The 20,098-nt window shown below is 42.1% G+C and overlaps 1 long non-coding RNA gene across 1 annotated transcript; it reads right to left on the minus strand.

The window, feature by feature from the left end:
* Window positions 1–5,031: 5,031 nt before the first annotated feature.
* LOC123571381 (uncharacterized) lies at window positions 5,032–19,849 on the minus strand. The gene is made up of 3 exons (XR_006695511.2): window positions 19,701–19,849; window positions 14,475–14,602; window positions 5,032–5,242 (listed from the first exon to the last, which is right to left on the minus strand). It is a non-coding gene; the product is annotated as an uncharacterized lncRNA (long non-coding RNA).
* Window positions 19,850–20,098: the final 249 nt, after the last annotated feature.

A 20,098-nucleotide genomic window follows, 5' to 3' on the forward strand; every position in this document is an offset into this window, starting at 1 on the left:
CAGAGCCAGACTCTGTCTCAAAAAAAAATAATAATAATAACAAAAACAAAAAAACCATTGGGGATCATATTTCATCATGAGATTTGGAGGGGACAAGTATCCAAGCTACGTCATCATCTTACAGCACAAAAAATCAGGAATGAATGGATATTTGTGAAATGTACTGGTCTTATCCCTTATCCTAGCACCAAAAAATAATTGACCTTACAGAATGAAAAGAGCAGTCATAGCACAAATTGGGAGACAACACTTAGGTCGGGGTGACATCGTACAGTAGCTGATAAATACCCGTTGCTTTTTCTGTCATAGGCAGAACATATAGACTCAGGAATTAAGGAATGGAGTGAAGAGTCATCCCTCTTACTGTTATACTTAATGAATCACTTGCAAAAATTTTGTTTCCTCTCTCTGCAATTCTGAACTGCCCAGTTTAGAGGGTTTTAGTACTGAAGATATAAACTTTTTCTGAGGTATATTTGGCAACAGCCACTTGGTCATTTCAAGTTTCTTATGCCACTGGACAAACAGGCCACAAAAATGGGAAGGAGTTACTGGTTAGGCTGGGATGACAGACTCAGTCAAGAGGAAATAAGGTTGCTACTGTCTAGTTGGGTAGAGATGAGTATGGAAGACACTCAGGGAGGCCTCTGGGGTACTTCCTGCTGCTACCATATTCAGGAGTAAAAGTTAATGGAAGACTAAAGCAACTCCATGTAGGTGGAACCACCAAAGGCTCTGAATTTAGAATAGGTAGTGGAGGAAGGAAGTGATAAATACCAGCCACAGCCTCTTGATCAGTTGTAGAAAGGGAGATTTCTACCTGAATATCCTTACTGTATGTGTTACTCCTGTGTATATATATTTATATATGTTTTAAAATTAATTTTCATTACTCTTTTCATTGCTCTATGTAGAAAGTGAAGGATGTGGTGGTGAATTTCATCATTTGGTCCATACGTTACAGAAAATAGGAATCAGGATGGAACCGGAGAATCAAAGGGCCTTACCCAGAAATTCTGGACTTGGGTCTGGACGCAGTAACTGATGAGACTCTTGATTCCCTTTGGGGAAGGGGTGAATGTGCTTTCAGTTGCATATGGAATAGTTGCATTATGAAGGGGGCATTTCTGAAATTGTATGTATAAGGGAGTGGCTGTTGGACAGACAAAGAGTGGCCTGTGGTGGACAAATGCTGGTTTTGTCTGTGCAGCATGTGTCCTCCTTTTAGTAACAACTCCTCCTTTTTCCCACAGGAACTCCCCTACCCCAGTAATTCCACACACTCTTGGTGTAACTACCCATTAAGTCCTTTTATTTCTCATGCTGATGAGGTGAGCAAGTGATCTAGTTTAGGACAATACAACTCTCTCAGGAACTTGAACCTTGCATATAATAACATGAAGATTGCGAAAAATATGGATGGAGCAGATTCATCTCGATCACGGTATCCTGTTTATTAAAGCTGATCCAGATCCCTAAAAGTTGTCTTGAGTCGTGTCCTTTCTAAGGTTCAGTTATTTGGTTTCTTCTTTCATTCTGTGATCCCATTCTGCTTTTTTTTTTTCGCTTTGTTTTGTTTTTTTTGTTGTTGTTGTTTTATTTTTTTGGTCCCATTCTTCTTCCAGTAAATTCCTTTTGTTCTTTCATTAGAATAAATCAGATTTGATTTCTTGCAATAATCAATACCCCATTATATACTGCTGAATGAAAAAGGCAAGTCATAAAGCAGCATGGAGGAGAGTAGATCAAAATGGAAGACTAAGCATATACTCCAACACCCTGCTCCTAGCCTAATATTTGGAAATGACAGAAATGATGTATCTTAAAAAATGTAAATATAGTGCCTGGAAACTAGAAGAGATATTTCAGTAGACCTAGAATTACAAGGAATCTCTGAAAGAAGAAAGGCAGATGTGATTAGAAAGACAAAGGAAACGAAACCCTTGAATTAAGCAAGCAGGCAAAACATGTTGCAAAAGGTGGGAACGTCTTGGAGGAGGGGTTGTTCCAAGCTTAGAGATAATAGAAACTTGTAGCAAGAGAGCCAAGAGTGATTGCTTGAAGGCTAAAACGGGGACGGTCATGTGAGGAGAAGCCCTTGGGCTACAGAAGCAAGATAGTATCCAGGAAACTAATGTCCCTTGAAAGGAAAGAAATTCTCCCACCCCTAGAAGACTACCTAGGAGTACACTCTGTCCAGCAGCACACCTACTGTACCACAACCCCAATGCAGGTTTTGTTTAACACAACCCACCATTTTTGCGAGGCTCAGAGAAAATTTCAAATCAGCGTGTAGTATAATTCCCTTTATTTGATCTTTGAAAAGAAAAATAAAAACCTCATCAAACCTATTTATGGAAAGCATATACACATTTTATATGCATAAAAAAGGGTCTGGAACTCCAGCCTGGGCAACATATTGAGACCCCAAGATTAAAAAAAATTGCCAGGAGTGGTGGTGCATGCCTGTAGTCCCAGCTACTCTGTAGGCTGAGGTGGGAGGATCACTTGAGCCCAGGAAGTGGAGGCTGCAGTGAGCTGTGATCATGCCACTGCACTCCAGCCTGGGCGACAGGCAAGACTGCATTAGACAAACTCAAAAAAAGGATCTAGGCCATGCACCGTGACTCATGCCTGTAGTCCCAGCACTTTGGGAGGCTGAGGCAGGTGGATCATGAGGTCAGGAGTTCAAGACCAGCCTGACCAATATGGTAAAACCCTGTCTCTATTAAAAATACAAAAATTAGCTGGGCATGGTGGCATGTGCCTGTACTCTCAGCTATTTGGGAAGTTGAGGTGGGAGAATCACTTGAACCCGGGAGGCAGAGGTTGCAGTGAGCTGAGATCGCGCCACTGCACTCCAGCCTGGGTGACAGTGAGACTTTGTATCAAAAAAAAAAAAGGGTCTATACAGCAAAAGGTTTTTGCTGTATACTATATAGTTGTTTTTTGTTTGTTTGTTTGTTTGTTTCGAGATGGAGTCTCACTCTGTCGCCCAGGCTGGAGTGCAGTGGCACCATCTCGGCTCACTGCAAGCTCTGCCTGCCTCAGCCTCCCGAGCAGCTGGGACTACAGGCGCCCACCACCACACTTGGCTAATTTTTTTGTATTTTTAGTAGAGACGGGGTTTCACCATGTTAGCCAGAATGGTCTTGATCTCCTGACCTTGTGATCCGCCCGCCTCAGCCTGCCAAAGTGCTGGGATTACAGCGTGAGCCACCGCACCCAGCCTATATAGTTTGTTAATAGTATACAGCAAATTATTAATAAGGATTACTCCCTACAGGTGGTCAGAAAACAACTTATACTTTTTACTTCATAAGATCTTTGTTGGCCGGGCGCGGTGGCTCAAGCCTGTAATCCCAGCACTTTGGGAGGCCGAGACGGGCGGATCACGAGGTCAGGAGATCGAGACCATCCTGGCTAACACGGTGAAACCCCGTCTCTACTAAAAAATACAAAAAACTAGCCGGGCGAGGTGGCTGACGCCTGTAGTCCCAGCTACTCGGGAGGCTGAGGCAGAAGAATAGCGTAAACCCGGGAGGCGGAGCTTGCAGTGAGCTGAGATCCGGCCACTGCACTCCAGTCTGGGCGACAGAGCGAGACTCCGTCTCAAAAAAAAAAAAAAAAAAAGATCTTTGTTTAGATTTATTTTCTTTTTCTTTTCTTTTTGCAATAAGCAATAATAAGCAATACTAAGCAAAGGTCTCTTTCATTATTGATTTTTTTCTTCATATATTTTTTAAATTGAGATATAATTAATATGCTATAAAATTCACTTTTTTTTTTTAGACGGAGTTTTGCTCTGTCTCCTAGGCTGGAGTACAGTGGAACAATCTTAGCTCACTGCAACCTCCACCTCCCAAGCTCAAGCAATTCTCCTGCCTCAGCTTCCCAGATAGCTGCGTTACAGGTAGGTGCCACCATGCCTGGCTAATTTTTGTATTTTTAGTAGAGATGGGGTTTTGCCATGTTGGCCAGGTTGGTCTCAAACTCCTGACCTCAAATGATCCACCTGCCTCAGCCTCCCAAAGAGCTGAGATTACAGGTTTGAGCCACTGTACCTGGCCAGATTCACTCTTATAAAGTATACAATTCAATGTTTTTGGTGTAATCACAAGGTTACCCTTGGAATTGAAGCTAAGGGAGTCCCTGCAGCCCTTGGAATTGAAGCTAAGGGAGTCCAGTCTCAGTCTGATTGCTCTCTTAAATGATGGAGAAGAAAACTCCAGAGCTGTTGGTAATCATTTTAGTAATCACTCTGTGAACCAGGAAGCACCAGGAATCAATTGACAATGTGAGAGAAGAATGAAGGAAACATTTATTGAGGAGCAGAGATTAGAGATGGAAAGAGGACTTTCAGGGTTCTCTGTAATGTTTGAGACTTTAGTTCCTTCCTGAGACCGAGTTTTTTCCTGTCTTTAGATTTCTCAAGCTACTCTTGTATTCTTAATAAGCATCCCTTTCTTGCATAAATTAATGTGTTTGTTTCTGTTACTTGCAACCCAAAGGACATTGACTAATACAGAAATAAAACATGAAAAATGACAAAAAGGAGTTCTATAAAGCAAATACAACAGGCAACTTCTGTAGACAGCCAAAGACAGAAAATCAGACAGTCATGTGCCAGCGTAATGCTGTTTTGGTGAAGAGTAGTATATATGGTATACTATGGTAGTCCCCTAATATTAATAATGGAGCTAAAAAATTCCTATCACCTAGTGACGTCTTGATGATCCTGACCCTGTGTTGGTCTAGGCTAATGTGTGTGTTTGTGTCTTTGTTTTTAACAAAACAGTTTAAAAAGTAAAAAAATTAAAAATAGAAAAAACCTTATAGAATAAGAATATAGAGAAAATATTTTTGTATAGCTATACAATGTATTTGTGTCTGCTGTAATAATTTGTAATAACCACTATTGAGGTGAGCGCAAGTATTGCAAGTATCTGCTTAAAATGCTATGTGACACTAATCATCTCCATGTGAGTAATTCATATCTCCAGTAAAAAGTGATCCCTCACAGCTCTTGCATATTTTTCATGATGTTTACTGCAGTACTGTAAACTTTGAGTAACAGTAGGGGACCCATAAGAGGTGCCACTAAAGATGCTGGAACTGTCCCCAGGAAGCAGAGAAAAGTCATGACATTACAAAAAGAAGTTGAATTGCTTGATATGTTCTGTAGATTGAGGACTTCAACTGCTATCGCCTGCCATTTCAAATAAATCCAGTGTAAGGATAACTGTAAAAAAAGAGAGAGAGAGAAAAGTAAAAACTGTTGTGAAAACCTTGTACTTTCTGTGAAATACCCTTTTATGTTGTACTGAAAATGCAGGTTTATTTTTTGTTTGTTTTTTGTTTTGTTTTGTTTTTGAGATGGAGTCTCACTCTGTTGCCCAGGCTGGAGTGCAGTGGGGCCATCTCGGCTCACTGCAAGCTCCGCCTCCCAGGTTCACACCATTCTCCTGCCTCAGCCTCCCGAGTAGCTGGGACTACAGGCGCCCACCACCACGCCTGGCTAATTTTTTGTATTTTTAGTAGAGACGGGTTTTCACCGTGTTAGCCAGGATGGTCTCAATCTCCTGACCTCGTGATCTGCCCGCCTTGGCCTCCCAAAGTGCTGGGATTACAGGCGTGAGCCACTGCGCCCGGCCCCGAAAATGCAGCTTTTATGTGGGTGCAGGATTCCTATAAGAAAGTGATATGTATAGATTCTAATATGATGTGAGAAATAGTGAAGCCATTATATGTCAACATAAGCAAAAGGAAGGTGAAAGATCTAAGCTGAACAATTCAATGCCAGCAAAGGATGAAACCATAATTTTAGAAAGAGTAGGCCGGGCGCGGTGGCTCAAGCCTGTAATCCCAGCACTTTGGGAGGCCGAGACGGGCGGATCACAAGGTCAGGAGATCGAGACCATTCTGGCTAACACGGCGAAACCCCGTCTCTACTAAAAACACAAAAAATTAGCCGGGCGAGGTGGCGGCGCCTGTAGTCCCAGCTACTCGGGAGGCTGAGGCAGGAGAATGGCGGGAACCCGGGAGGCGGAGCTTGCAGTGAGCTGAGATCTGGCCACTGCACTCCAGCCTGGGCGACAGAGCGAGACTCCGTCTCAAAAAAAAAAAAAAAAAATTTTAGAAAGAGTTTTTGTTGTTGTTTTTTGAGACGGAGTCTTGCTCTTGTCACCCAGGCTGGAGTGCAGTGGCGCGATCTCGGCTCACTGCAACCTCCGCCTCCTCGGTTCAAGCGATTCTCCTACCTCAGCCTCCCAAGTAGCTGAGATTACAGGCGCCCGCAACCACACCTGGCTATTTTCTGTATTTTTAATAGAGACGGGGTTTCGCCATGTTGGCCAGGTTAGTCTCAAACTCCTGACCTCATAATCTGCCCGCCTCCGCCTCCCAAAATGTTGGGATTACAGGCATGAGCCACCCCACCTGGCAAGATTTTTGGTTTTAAAAATATTAAGATAACAGGAGAAGCAGCTTCTGCTGACCAAGAGGCAGCAGACGAGTTCCCAGATGCCATTTAGAAAATCATTGACGAGGCCAAGCGTGGTGGCTCACTCCTGTAATCCCAGCACTTTGGGAGGCCAAGGCAGACAGATTACCTGAGGTCGGGAGTACTAGACCAGCCTAACCAACATGGTGAAACCCCGCCTCTACTAAAAATACAAAAGTTAGCAGGGTGTGGTGGCGTGCACCTGTAACCCAGCTTACTCGGAAGGCTGAAGCAAGAGAATCGCTTGAACCAGGGAGGTAGAGGTTGCACTGAGCCGAGATTGCGCCACTGCACTCCGGCCTGGGTGACAGAGTGAGACTCCATTAAAGAAGAAAGAAAGGAAAGGAAAGGAAAGGAAAGGAAAGGAAAGGAGAGGAGAGGAGGGGAGGGGAGGGGAGGGGAGGGGAGGGGAGGGGAGGGGAGGGGAGGGGAGGGGAGGGGAAGGGAGGGGAGAGGAGGGGAGGGGAGGGGAGGGGAGGGGAGGGGAAGGGAGGGGAAGGGAGGGGAAGGGAAGGGAGGGGAAGGGAGGGGAAGGGAAGGGAGGGGAAGGGAAGGGGAGGGGAAGGGAAGGGGAGGGGACGGGAGGGGAGGGGAGGGGAGGGAAAGGAAAGGAGAAAGAAAGAAAGAAAGAAAGAATCACTGAGGAGAAAGGATATCTGCCTGAGCAGGTTTTTAATGTAGGTGAAAGTGCCCTATTCTGAAGAAAAAAAAAAAAAAAAGCCACAAATCACATTTACTAGTAAGGAAGAGAAGTGAGTACCAGGAGTTTTAAGGCAGGAAGGGATAGGCTAACTCTCCTGTTAGTGTAAATGCAGTTGAGTTTATGATCAGAACTGCCCTTATCTTTTTTTTTTTTTTTTTTTTTTTTGAGATGGAGTTTAGCTCTTGTTGCCCAGGCTGGAGTGCAATGGCGTGATCTCGGCTCACCGCAACCTCCGCCTCCCGGGTTCAAGTGATTCTCCTGCCTCAGCCTCCAGTAGCTGGGATTACAGGCATGCGCCACCACGCCCGGCTAATTTTTTGTTTTTTAAGTAGACACAGGGTTTCTCCATGTTGGTCAGGCTGGTCTTGAGCTCCCGACCCATCCGCCTAGTGATCCGTCTGCCTCGGCCTCCCAAAGTGTTGGGATTACAGGCGTGAGCCACTATGCCGGGCCTGCCCTTATCTATTAATATAAAGCTACCAACCCCTGAGCCTTGAAAGGAAAAGATAAACACCAGCTACCAATCTTCTGTTTGTACAACAAGAAGGTCTGAGCAATGAGAACCCTTTTTCTGAATCGGTTCAATCGAAACTTTGTCCCTGAGGTCAGGAAGTACCATGCCAATCAGGGATTGCCTTTTAAAGTTCTTTTGATATTGGGCAATGCCCCTGGCCGCCCAGCACTCCATGAGTTCATGAACAAAGGCGCTGGAGTGGTCTTGCCCTCAAACACAGCATCTCTAATTCAGCCTCTAGATCAGGGGATCATAAGGACCTTTAAGACTATTACATGCAATATCCTATGGAAAGGATTGCTCTATAGAAGAGAACCCAGATAGAACATCATGAAAGTCTGGAAGGATTACATCATTGAAGATGCCATCGTTGTTATAGAAAAAGCTATGAAAGCCATCAAATCTGAAATAATAAATTTCTGCTGGAAAAAAAACTGTCTAGATGTTGTGCAATAATTAACAGGATTTATGACGGAGCCAATCAAGGAAATCATGAAAAAGATTGTCAATACGGCAAAAAGGTGGGGGGTGAATGGTTTCAAGATATGGATCTTGGAAAAATTCAAGAGCTAATAGACACCACACCAAAGGAAGTAACAGAAGACGTCTTGATGGGGATGAGTGCTTCTGAACCAGTACTAGACCATGAGGAAGAAGAGGTAGAAGCAGTGCCAGAAAACAGATTGACATTAGACAATCTGGCAGAAGGTTTCTGATTATTCAAGAATACTTTTGACTTCTTTTATGACATGGACCCGTCTATGACGGTGCCACTGAAACTAAAGCAAATGATGGAAGAAAGACTGGTATCGAATAGAAACATTTTTAGAGAAATGAAAAAGCAAAACAGTCAGACAGAAATTATGATGCATTTCTGTAAAGTTACAGAATGTACTTGCCTCTCCTGCCTCCCCTTCCACCTCCTCCAACTCTTCAGCCTTTGTCACGCATGAGACAACAAGACCAACCCCCTCTTCTTCCTCCTCCTCAGTCTACTCATTGTGAAGATAACAAGGATGAAGACCTTTATGATGATCCACTTCCTCTTAATGAATAGTAAATATATTTTCTCTTCGTGATGATTTTCTTAATGACATTTGCTTTCCTGTAGCTTATTTTATTGTAAGACTACAGTATATAATACATATAACATACAAACTATGTGTTAATCAGCTGTTTATGTTATCAGTAAGGTTTCTGATCAACAGTAGTTAAGTTTTTGGGGAGTCAAAAGTTGTATGTGGATTTTTGACTGTGTGGAGGTCAGTACTCTACATTGTCTGAGGGTGAACTGTAATTTGCAATTTTCTAAAGTTACCACCTATTTATTGCAGCAAGTCCATTTCAAAGGTAAATGTGGCTGGGTGCGGTGGCTCACGCCTGTAATCCCAGCACTTTGGGAGGCCGAGGCGGGTCGATCACCTGAGGTCGGGAGTTCGAGACCAGCCTGGCCAACATGGTGAAACCCCATCTCTACTAAAAATACAAAAATTAGCTGGGCCTGGTGGCTGGCACCTGTAATTCCAGCTACTCGGGAGGCTAAGGCAGAATTGCATGAACCCAGGAAGCGGAGGTTGCAGTGAGCCGAGATTGTGGTGTTGCACTCCAGCCTGGGCGACAAGAGTGAAACTCCGTCTCAAAAAAAAAAAAAAAAAAAAAAGTAAATGTTTTCTCAGAATTGTCCCCTCTCTTTAATTTTTGAGTATTTTCATGAACTCATGATTTGTCTCTGACTGTTCATTCTGAAGAAGGGACTTAATGTTTGTCTATTACTGGTATTAGAGACAGGTTCTCTCTGAGATGGTATTTCAGACAAAGGAGAAAAGAGAAAGTTTATATTTTCTGTAGTTTTATTTTTCTATGTTGAGGGATTCAACTGGGACATGAGGAGTATGATATGAGCCACCAAAATGTAGTTATATGCCAGGGATTTTAACTATTTTTTGAAATGATGAGCTTTCCCCCCTTAAGTAGTCTGTGGGCCAGTCCTATGTTGTGTGGTTCCCAATGTCTCTCATGACTTGAATTTTCTCCTTTTTCTCCTTAGAGTGACATTTCATTCCATTTTTGCCTCAGGCTCCTGCTGTCTGAGGTTTGGAGTTCCTGGGTCAGGTCATAAGTGTAACTGCCTGTGGAAAATAGGGAGCTCATGGTACAAGAACCTTCCTGATGTGCCAATGTTTATTATGATAGCCTGCAGTAAATTGGGGCATAATACCCCTCCTCTAACTGGTTCAACGACCTTCTTTAGGATCTTACTGTGGTGACGCCTCCCACTTTTCATGCCATCTGCAGCAAATGAAGGCTGGGGTCAGGATTCAGCTAGTTGGTCCCGATGTGGAATGCTGGGACAGTTACCGCAATCCTTTGGGTCTCTCTGTGGAATCTGTCCCTGCTCCCAGTTCCTGCTACTAACTTTGAACGTTTCCAAATCTCTTCTGGGGAATAGCCTTCTTACCTTTTAAATGAGCCCTACTGGCCGGCGCGGTGGCCCACGCCTGTAATCCGCGAACTTTGGGAGGCTGAGGCCGGGGGATCACCTGAGGTCAGGAGTTCGAGACCAGCCTGGCCAATATGGTGAAATCCCGTCTCTACTAAAAATATAAAAGTATTAACCGGGTGTGGTGGCAGGCACCTGTAATCCCAGCTACTCTGGAGGCTGAGGCAGAAGAATTGCTTGAACCTGGGAGGCAGAGGCTGCAGTGAGCCGAGATCGCGCCACTGCACTCCAGCCTGGGCCACAGAGCCAAACTCCGTCTCAAAAAAATAAATAAGGCCGGGCGCGGTGGCTCAAGCCTGTAATCCCAGCACTTTGGGAGGCCGAGACGGGCGGATCACGAGGTCAGGAGATCGAGACCATCCTGACTAACACGGTGAAACCCCATCTCTACTGAAAAATACAAAAGAAAAAAGTAGCCGGGCGAGGTGGCAGGCGCCTGTGGTCCCAGCTACTCGGGAGGCTGAGGCAGGAGAACGGCGTAAACCCGGGAGGCGGAGCTTGCAGTGAGCCGAGATCGCGCCACTGCACTCCAGCCTGAGCGACAGAGCGAGACTCCGTCTCAAAATAAATAAATAAATAAATAAATAAAATTTTTAAAAACTGAGCCCTACTTTGCCTGTGTTGAATTGTGTTAGTTGCTGCTTTTATCAAACTGTCTTTTAGATGTTTTATAAAGTTTCTGATATATTCGTTGTTAACTGAGAAAGACTTTTTCCTATTTTACATTTCTTTGGTCATTTCAATCAGATTATGAAAGAAAGAGACTTAAACATATGTGTTGAAATCATTATCTTTTCTGCATACCAAAATGCTTAGGGATGATGTATACTGATGTCTCCAACTGACTTTGAAATGCATCAAAATAAGATGAGTTGATGGATAGATATATGTGATAAAACAAATACAGCTAAATATTAATTCTAGAATCCAGGTGATGAGTATGAGTGTTCACTATATAATATCTATAATTTTTTATATATTTGAAAAGTATCATAATACAATGTTGAAAAATCATTATCTTTAAACTGGAAATCAATTCTTTTTTTTTTTTTCCTTTTTTTTTTTTTGAGATGGAGTCTCGCTCTGTCACCCAGGCTGCAGTATAGAGGCTTGATCTCGGCTCACCACAACCTCCACCTCCCGGGTTCAAGTGATTCTCCTGCCTCAGGCTCCTACGTAGCTGGGACTACAGGTGCCTGCCACCACGCCTGGCTAATTTTTTTGTATTTTTAGTAGAGACAGGGTTTCATCATGTTGGCCAGGTTGATCTCGAACTCCTGACCTCAGGTGATCCACCCTCCTCAGCCTCCCAAAGTGCTGGGATTACAGGCGTGAGCCACCCTACCTGGCCTGGAAATAAATTCTTAAACTTCACTTCACATTTGTTTGGAGAACATCTTCAAGTAATTTTCACAATAAGGCCCTGGGGATATTTATTTTCTGAGCCTGCAATTACCTTTTGTCTTCTTAAAACAAAGAAGAATCTACTTGAATTATGCCCTCTGTCATACAATCAGTATTTCCCTCTCAACTAGATTTTTGCCGTACCCTAGCTTCTCCAACCTTAACAATCATCCTTTGAGTCCTGCAGATACTTCCACATTAGGGGATATGCCAACCTTTCTTGTTCACAGATACATCCCCAGAGCCTAGAATAATGCCTAGGTCTTATTAGTCATTTTGTAATTATTTGTGGAGTGAATAAATGAATATCTCTGTTGTTCTTCATGAGCCACACTTATAAAAATGGTTGTCTGTACACTTCTTTATTGCTCCCACCTCTTGACTTTCCTTATCACCCCCTTTAAATTTGGCTTCTACCCTCATAACTCAACTGAAACGGCTCTTGTCAATATGACTGATGATATTGCCAAATCCAATGGCCATATTGCCAAATCCAATGGCCATCTTATTGCCTTCTAATTCCTACTTTCAACAGGATTTGACATAGTTTACCACTCCTTCCTTCTTGAAATGTTTTCTTCCTCAGCTACTGTGACGCCACAGACACAGAAGGTTTGTGGGTTTGCCTCTTGTACTTCTTTATGATTTCCCTTCCTCTACACTTTGGAGCTCCTTGAGACTTGCTCCTGAACCCTCTTCTCTCTCTAAATGTAAGCCCCTAAGTGATTTCATTCAGTCTCATAGATTCCTAATTTAAACTCTCTAGCCCATACCACTCCTCCAAGATCTAGATTAATACATCCAACTGCCTAATGACATCTCTGCTAGGATGTCTCATACACATTTTAAATCTAACATGTGAAAATGCTGATTTTTCTCTCCCCTCCCCTTGAAGCCCAGCTTTGCCCCAGTCTTCTCCAGCTCAGAAAATGCCAGAGATATTTAATGGTTTTATTTGATTTCTTTCTTTTTCTCACTCCTCATAATCCAATAGTAAATTTATCTAATTCTATTTCTAAAGTATACTTCAGATCTGTCTGTGTCTATCCCACTCCACCACCATCACTCTAGTCCGAGCTACCCTCTGTGTCCTGGAATAACGCAACAGTCTTTCAGCAAGTGTTTGTGCTTCATCCTTGCCTCCATATAAGCCAAGCTCTACAGAGCAACCAGAATTAATATTTTAATCTTATTTCTGGACTTCCAGTTCTCGCCAATACGGAGTAACCCCATTCCTTCCTGGTCTTCCTTCTTAAAACTGGCAAATCTTGGACAGAACTCAACAAACAAGCATAGGAAGGCTCTGAAAAGTAGAAAGAAGGCACACTGCCCCGGGATCTTATGACTTGAGGAATGACACAGCAGTGAGTTCCCTGGGTTTCCTTAGTGCTCCTCATATTTCTTGATTGCTGAGGGTGCTGGTGGTGCTTCCAACCCCAAATTGCCAACAGCACAAACAAAAAGGCTCCAAGAAAAACCTCTCCCATCTAGTCAAAAGGCCAGGAAAATGGTGGCCTAATTGTAGAAAACTTTTTGGCTTTTGTCCTTAACCTGTTTTCTGCAGGTGGTGGCCCCAGTTCTGGACATTGATCTCCCATGCAACCACATTCAAAGACAGGAAAGAAAAAGTTTTCCTCTGTATCAGAGAGAGAAATCTTTCCAAGAAGCCTCACAGTAGACTCCTTAGATCCCATTGGCCAGTATTGGGTCCACCGCCTAGCTGCAAAGTGAGTGTTTAGCTTTCTCAGCCTCTAAGGTGAAAAGGGGTGCAAGAATTTTTGGGTCTTTCTCATGAATTCTTTGTGTAAAATCAGAAAAGCTGACTGTCTGTAGGGACCACTCATGAGCTCCCCAGTATTCAAAGAACTGCAATGATCCTATCTTCAGACACAAAAGCTTTTGACAAACACCCTTTCCACTCTCCTGTGCACTTAATTGTGGTCCAGTGCTGTGCTCTTCGAATGCCTCTTCCTGCTCTTCAGAACTGGTGGAGGGACCCATCTACCTCCTACACCCTCTCTGTGGCCAATTAGGACTCATTTGACGCATTTTGGTGACTTCTGTAAAAAGAAGATACTTCAGAACTGAAATCACCATGAGGAAGGAGGCAAACAGGCACACTCATGCTGTTCTCCGAGGAATCTATGATTTCCCACATCAAACACACAGCCAGGGAATTGCTCCTGGAGGTTGTGGCCACATGGGTCATATATAAGGGAAGAATGTATCTTCCAGAAGAATTACACATGCAGAGAATGCACTCATGGTTTTCCTATAACAGATGAGTCCCTTTCTAGGGAAGAAGATCCTTATACAATCACACTCAACCAAATGGCTCCAGTGGTTCTCAACCTGGTTTTCAGTTCATCTTTACTAAACATTACGTTATGTCTTCCTAAGAAGAAGACGTGTCTGAAAGCATCCAGTGTTATTGTGGTTTAATATTCTGGATGAATCAAAAAAGCCAGAATAACCACCTTCTGGTGTATCCTGATATATTGGCTTTGAAGGATTCCGGAGAGTGTCAGCCTACATAGGACAGCCCAGGATTACTAATTGTTTCCAATTCAAGTCCCTTGAAGATCAGCAGGTTCCCCAAGAGGCTTTCTTCTGATATTTACTTATCTGCCCCAAGACCAATCTGCCAAGGAAAACACAATGGCCTTTCATTCCCTCCCAGATACCTCATTCTGGATGGCAGGGGGAAGACATGAATGCAATCCCACCTGGAGGACTTTCACAAGAGATCCAGTTCATTCAAGTTCCAAAGAGAGTCATTGATAAGCTAATGTCTGCCTCCTGGGAGTTCCATCCCCCAACCCTAAAAATATTGACTACCCCTCAATATTACCTTCTTTCCCCCATCTCCCTGGCTCCTGTGAAGGCATGGGGGCATCTGGCCATCCTTGGATTATTGGGTCATTGCTCTCCTGTGATTTACCCCGTTGCATGTTCATTAAATATGCATATGTTTTCCTCCTGGGAACAAAAAAAAAAAAAAAAAAAGAAAGAAAAAAAGTGGTCTAGACTGTTAACAAAGAAAAGAACTGAAATGATTGGGGCAGGAAACCAGTAGTGAGTGACTGCCATATCTTCTAAATTAGGTTGTCCCATGTTGTTCTGAATCATGGCTATTTGTTTCCTTCTTGGACTCTATCTCAGTTTTAAGTTATTTATTCATTTATGTCTTTGCTTTTTTTTTTTTTTTTTTTTTTTTTTTTAAGACAGAGTTTCACTCTTGTTGCCCAGGCTGGAGTGCAGTGGTGTGATCTCGACTCACTGCAACTTCCGCCTCCCGGGTTCAAACGATTCTCCTGCCTCAGCTCCCGAGTAGCTGGGATTACAGGTATGCACCACCACGCCTGGCTAATTTTGTATTTTTTTAGTAGAGATGGGGTTTCTCCATGTTGATCAGGCTGGTCTTGAACTCCTGACCTCAGGTCATCCGCCTGCCTCGGCGTCCCAAAGAGCGGGGCTGGGATTACAGGTGTGAGCCACCGCACCTGGCCTACTTTTTAATTGTTATTCTACACCACTAGACTTTTTTGGGCTTCACAAGGTCAGGAAACATCTGCATTGTGAACTGTTTTATCTCCCGTGGCTAGCACATTGTATGGAGTAGGAGCTCAAATATCTTTTTTTTTTTTTTTTTTTTTTTGAGACGGAGTCTCGCTCTGTCTCCCAGGCTGGAGTGCAGTGGCCGGATCTCAGCTCACTGCAAGCTCCGCCTCCCGGGTTCACGCCATTCTCCTGCCTCAGCCTCCCGAGTAGCTGGGACTACAGGCGCCCGCCACCTCGCCCGGCTAGTTTTTTGTATTTTTTAGTAGAGACGGGGTTTCACCGTGTTAGCCAGGATAGTCTCGATCTCCTGACCTCGTGATCTGCCCGTCTCGGCCTCCCAAAGTGCTGGGATTACAGGCTTGAGCCACCGCACCCGGCCGTAGCTCAAATATCTTACAGAACAAATGAATGAAACTGAACACATCTTTTTTTTTTTTACTTCACATGTGAAAGAATTTTTCTAAGCATAAAATTCTTGGGTCACAACCATTTCCATTAAAAACTATAGACCTAGATCTCTTGTCTTTTGGAATTTAGTATTACAGGGAAGGTCAGCTTGATTTGTAAGCAACCTGTTTTGTCTTCTAAAGAAACTTTTTATTTTGGAAAAATTATAGATTCACAAGAAGTTAAAAAGATAGTACAAAGAGATCAAGGATACCCTTACCCTGTTTCCCCCAATGACATTAGTATAAAGTATGTAGATATGTGTTACCACCACTGCAGCCAACATACAATACTATTCCATAACCACAATGATCCCCTGGTGCTATGCCTTTTTATTCACACCCAGCCCTTCCCCATCCCCTAGTATCCTTAATGCTTTCAGCCACCAATCTATTCTACATCACTATTCTTTTGTCTTTCCAAGAATATTATGTAAATAGATCATAAATGTGTGGCCTTTTGTGATTAGCTTTTTTGATTCAGCATAATGCCCTTGAGATCCTCCAAATTGTAGCATGCATCAATAGTTCAATCCTTTTTATTCTTGAGTAGGATTCTATTATATGGATGTACTAGAGTTTGTTCAGTCATTCATTCATTGAAAGATGTTCTGGTTGTTTCTAATATTTTTTCTATAGAAATAAAGATGTTGTAAACATTTGTGTACAGGTTGCTGTGTGAACATAATTTTTCATTTCTTTGGGATGTTTAAGAGTACAATTCCTGGATCATATGAAAATTGCATGATTAGTTTTATAAGAAACTGTCATACTTTTTGAGAGTGGCTGTACCATTTTACATTCCCATCAGCGTTCTCACCATCAGAGATCCAGTTTCTCCATATCCTTACCAGCACTGGGTTTGTCACTATTTTTTTTACTTCAGCTGTTTTAATAGGTGTGTAGTCGTCTTCATTTCCATTTCCCTAATGGCTAATGGCGTTGAATGTCTTTTCATATGCTTATGTGCCATCCATATATCCTTTTTAGTGAAATCTCCTTTGATATATTTTGTCTACCTTTTAATTGAATCATTTATTTTGCACAATTGAGTTTTGAGATTTCTTTATAAATTTTAGATATGTCTTTAACAGATATGTGATTTGCAAATGTTTTCTCCCAGTCCATAGCTTACCTTTTCATCCTCTTGCCAAGGTGTTTTGCAGAGAAAAATTTTTAAGTTTTGATGAAGTGCAATTTGTTGATATTTTCCTTTTACAGATCATGCTGTTGGTGTCAAGTCTAAGACCACTTCGACAAGCCCTAGGTTCTGAAGATTTTCTTCTATGTGTTCTTCTAAGATGATTAAAATTTTACATTTTATGTTTCAATCTATAGTTAATTTTAAGTTAATTTTGTATAAGGTTTGAGGTTTAGGTTGAGGTTTATTTATTTGCTTATGTATATCCAATTGCTCCAGCACCATTTGTTGAAAAGGCTGTTTCTTCCATTGAATTATGTTTACATCTTTGTCAAAAATCAATTGCTGAGACTTGTGTGGGTCCATTTCTGGGTTCTCTATCCGTTCCATTCATCAATGTGTCTATTCTTCTACCAATAACTCATAGACTTGATTACGGCAGCCATATGATATGTTTTCAAATTAGGTGAAGTGAGTCCTCCTACTTTATTTTTCTTTTCCAAAATTGTTTTAGCTATTATAGTTCCTTTGCTTTTCCATGTAAATTTTAGAATAATCTTGTCTATATCTACAGAACATCCTGCTGGGATTTTGATAAGAATTTCACTAAACCTGTATATAAATTTTAGGAAAATTTCTATCTTTTTAAGCTGAATCCTTCACAGCATTTTCTCCATTTACTTAGGCCTTCTTAAAATTTATTTCAATGATGTTCCGTAGCTTTCAGTGTACAAGTCTTGCACTTATTTTGTTACTTCTTTCTTTCTTTCTTTCTCTTTCTTTCTTTCTTTTTTTTTTTTTTTTTTTTTTTGAGACGGAGTCTTGCTCTGTCACCCAGGCTGGAGTGCAGTGGCCGGATCTCAGCTCACTGCAAGCTCCGCCTCCCGGGTTTACGCCATTCTCCTGCCTCAGCCTCCCGAGTAGCTGGGACTACAGGCGCCCGCCACCTCGCCCGGCTAGTTTTTTTGTATTTTTTTAGTAGAGACGGGGTTTCACCGTATTAGCCGGGATCGTCTCTCGATCTCCTGGCCTCGTGATCCGCCCGTCTCGGCCTCCCAAAGTGCTGGGATTACAGGCTTGAGCCACCGCGCCCGGCCTCTCTCTTTCTTTCTTTCTCTTTCTTTCTTTCTTTCTTTCTTTCTTTCTTTCTTTCTTTCTTTCTTTCTTTCTTTCTTTCTTTCTTTCTTTCTTTCTTTCTTTCTGTCTTTCTTTCTGTCTTTCTTTCTGTCTTTCTTTCTGTCTTTCTCTCTCTCTCTCTCTCTCTCTCTCTCTCTCTCTCTCATCCCCTTCCTTCCTTCCTTCTTTTCTTTTTTTTTTTTCTTTTCTTTTTTTTTTTTGAGACGAAGTCTTGCTCTTATAACCCAGGCTGGAGTGCAGTGGCACAATCTCAGCTCACTGCAACCTCCACCTCCTAGGTTCAAGCGATTCTCCAGCCTCAGACTCCAGAGTAGCTGGGGATTACAGGCATCCACTACCACGCCTGGCTAATTTTCTGTATTTTTAGCAGAGACGGGGTTTCACCATGTTGGCCAGGCTTGTCTCGAACTCCTACCTCAGGTGATTCACTTGCGTTGGCCTCCCAAAGTGCTGGGATTACAGGCGTGAGCCATCGCGCCTAGCTGATTTATTGATTTTCAAGGACTCAGTATGTGCTAAAAACACCATCAGTCAGCCAGGCACAGTGGCTCACGCCTGTAAACTCAACATTTGGAAGGCCGAGGAGGATGGATCCCGAGGTCAGGAGTTCGGGACTCCTGTATATACATGTGTGATTTTTATATATATACATGTGTGATTTTAGAAAGAGAGATATATATATATATATATATATATATATATATATATATATTTTTTTTTTTTTTTTTTTTTTTTTTCTGAGATGTTTGAGAGTAAACTACAGGCCTAGTGCCCCTTTATCCATAAATATTTCAGTGTATTTCCTTTAAACAAGAGCATCCACAGTGTCCATAACCATAGTGCAGTTATCAAAATCAAGGGTTAATATTGATACAGCACTATCATTTAATCAACAGATCTCACTCAAATGTTACCACCCAATAATGTCATTTATAGGAAAAAAATGACATTGACATTTTTGAAGAGTACAAGCCAGATATTTTGTAGAACGTCTTTCATTCTGAGGTTGTCTAATATGTTTTCATAACTATATTCAGGTTATACATTTTTTAGCCAATACATTTTAATTTCAGTTATTAGATTTTTAATTTCTAGAAAGTCTGCTTGGGCTCTTTTCAGACCTATTTGTTTCTTGATTATATTTTCCAGGTAGAGAGGAAACAAGTGAATTTTATTATTTTCCTGCAAATACTTAGGCAACATTTTCAGTACCATTTGTTGAAAACCCCATTCCCTCCCCAACTGGCTTGTCATACTTCATTTGTCATTTACAAAGGAAGCTGTCTTAATTACCATTAGATCTCTACAGCCCTTCCATAAAAGCGTACTAATTGATGCACCTAATACAAAGAATTCTAACAGCCAGTAGGCTCCTCTCGAGTATGCCCACACTTCGCTTTCACAAGATGGATTGTATGATTACTAAGAATCAGTTCTATTATTCTCAAACCTATTGATGCCATTGCATTTGGAATGGTAATAACATAATTTGGTTAAATAGTACATAAACTGATAAAATAAAAATGCGGAAAAAATGAGAGTTGTAGTTTCTTTAAAAACTAAATTGAGTGCTTTGGGAAGACCTGATAAAAGCAAATCCATTTTTTAAAATTGAGTCATTAAATACGATTGACACAAATGCAGAATTTATAAAGAAATTTCAAAATTAAATAGTGAAAAATAGACAACCCAATTGGAAAATAGGTAAAAGATATGAAGAGACATTCTATGGAAGGGGATATATGTATGACACATAAGCATATGAAAAGACATTCAATATCATTACACTTACAGAACTTAAAATTCTGAAAGGATCCTGCTCTCAGATTGCTTCAGAATCTTCTTTAAATTCTTGCTCCACTTTAAAGACCGAAACTGTATCTCATAGATAATGCACTGTGAGTATGGTTTATGTCGGAAAAATGAGACCAAAGGCCAACCAGTGGAAGTACACACAAAGAAAATGCCTTGATCTTAAAGATTGGTGAATAAGGCTGGGCGTGGTGGCTCACGCCTGTAATCCCAGTACTTTGGGAGGCCAAGGCGGGTGGATCACGAGGTCAGGGGTTCAAGACCAGCCTGGCCAGCATGGTGAAACCACATCTCTACTAAAAATACAAAAAATTGGCCGGGCATGGTTGTGCGCACCTGTGATCCCAGCTACTCGGGAGGCTGAGTCAGAAGAATCAC

This window comes from Macaca fascicularis, chromosome X (genome assembly GCF_037993035.2).
Source record: "Macaca fascicularis isolate 582-1 chromosome X, T2T-MFA8v1.1".
Classification (NCBI taxonomy): Eukaryota; Metazoa; Chordata; class Mammalia; order Primates; family Cercopithecidae; genus Macaca; species Macaca fascicularis.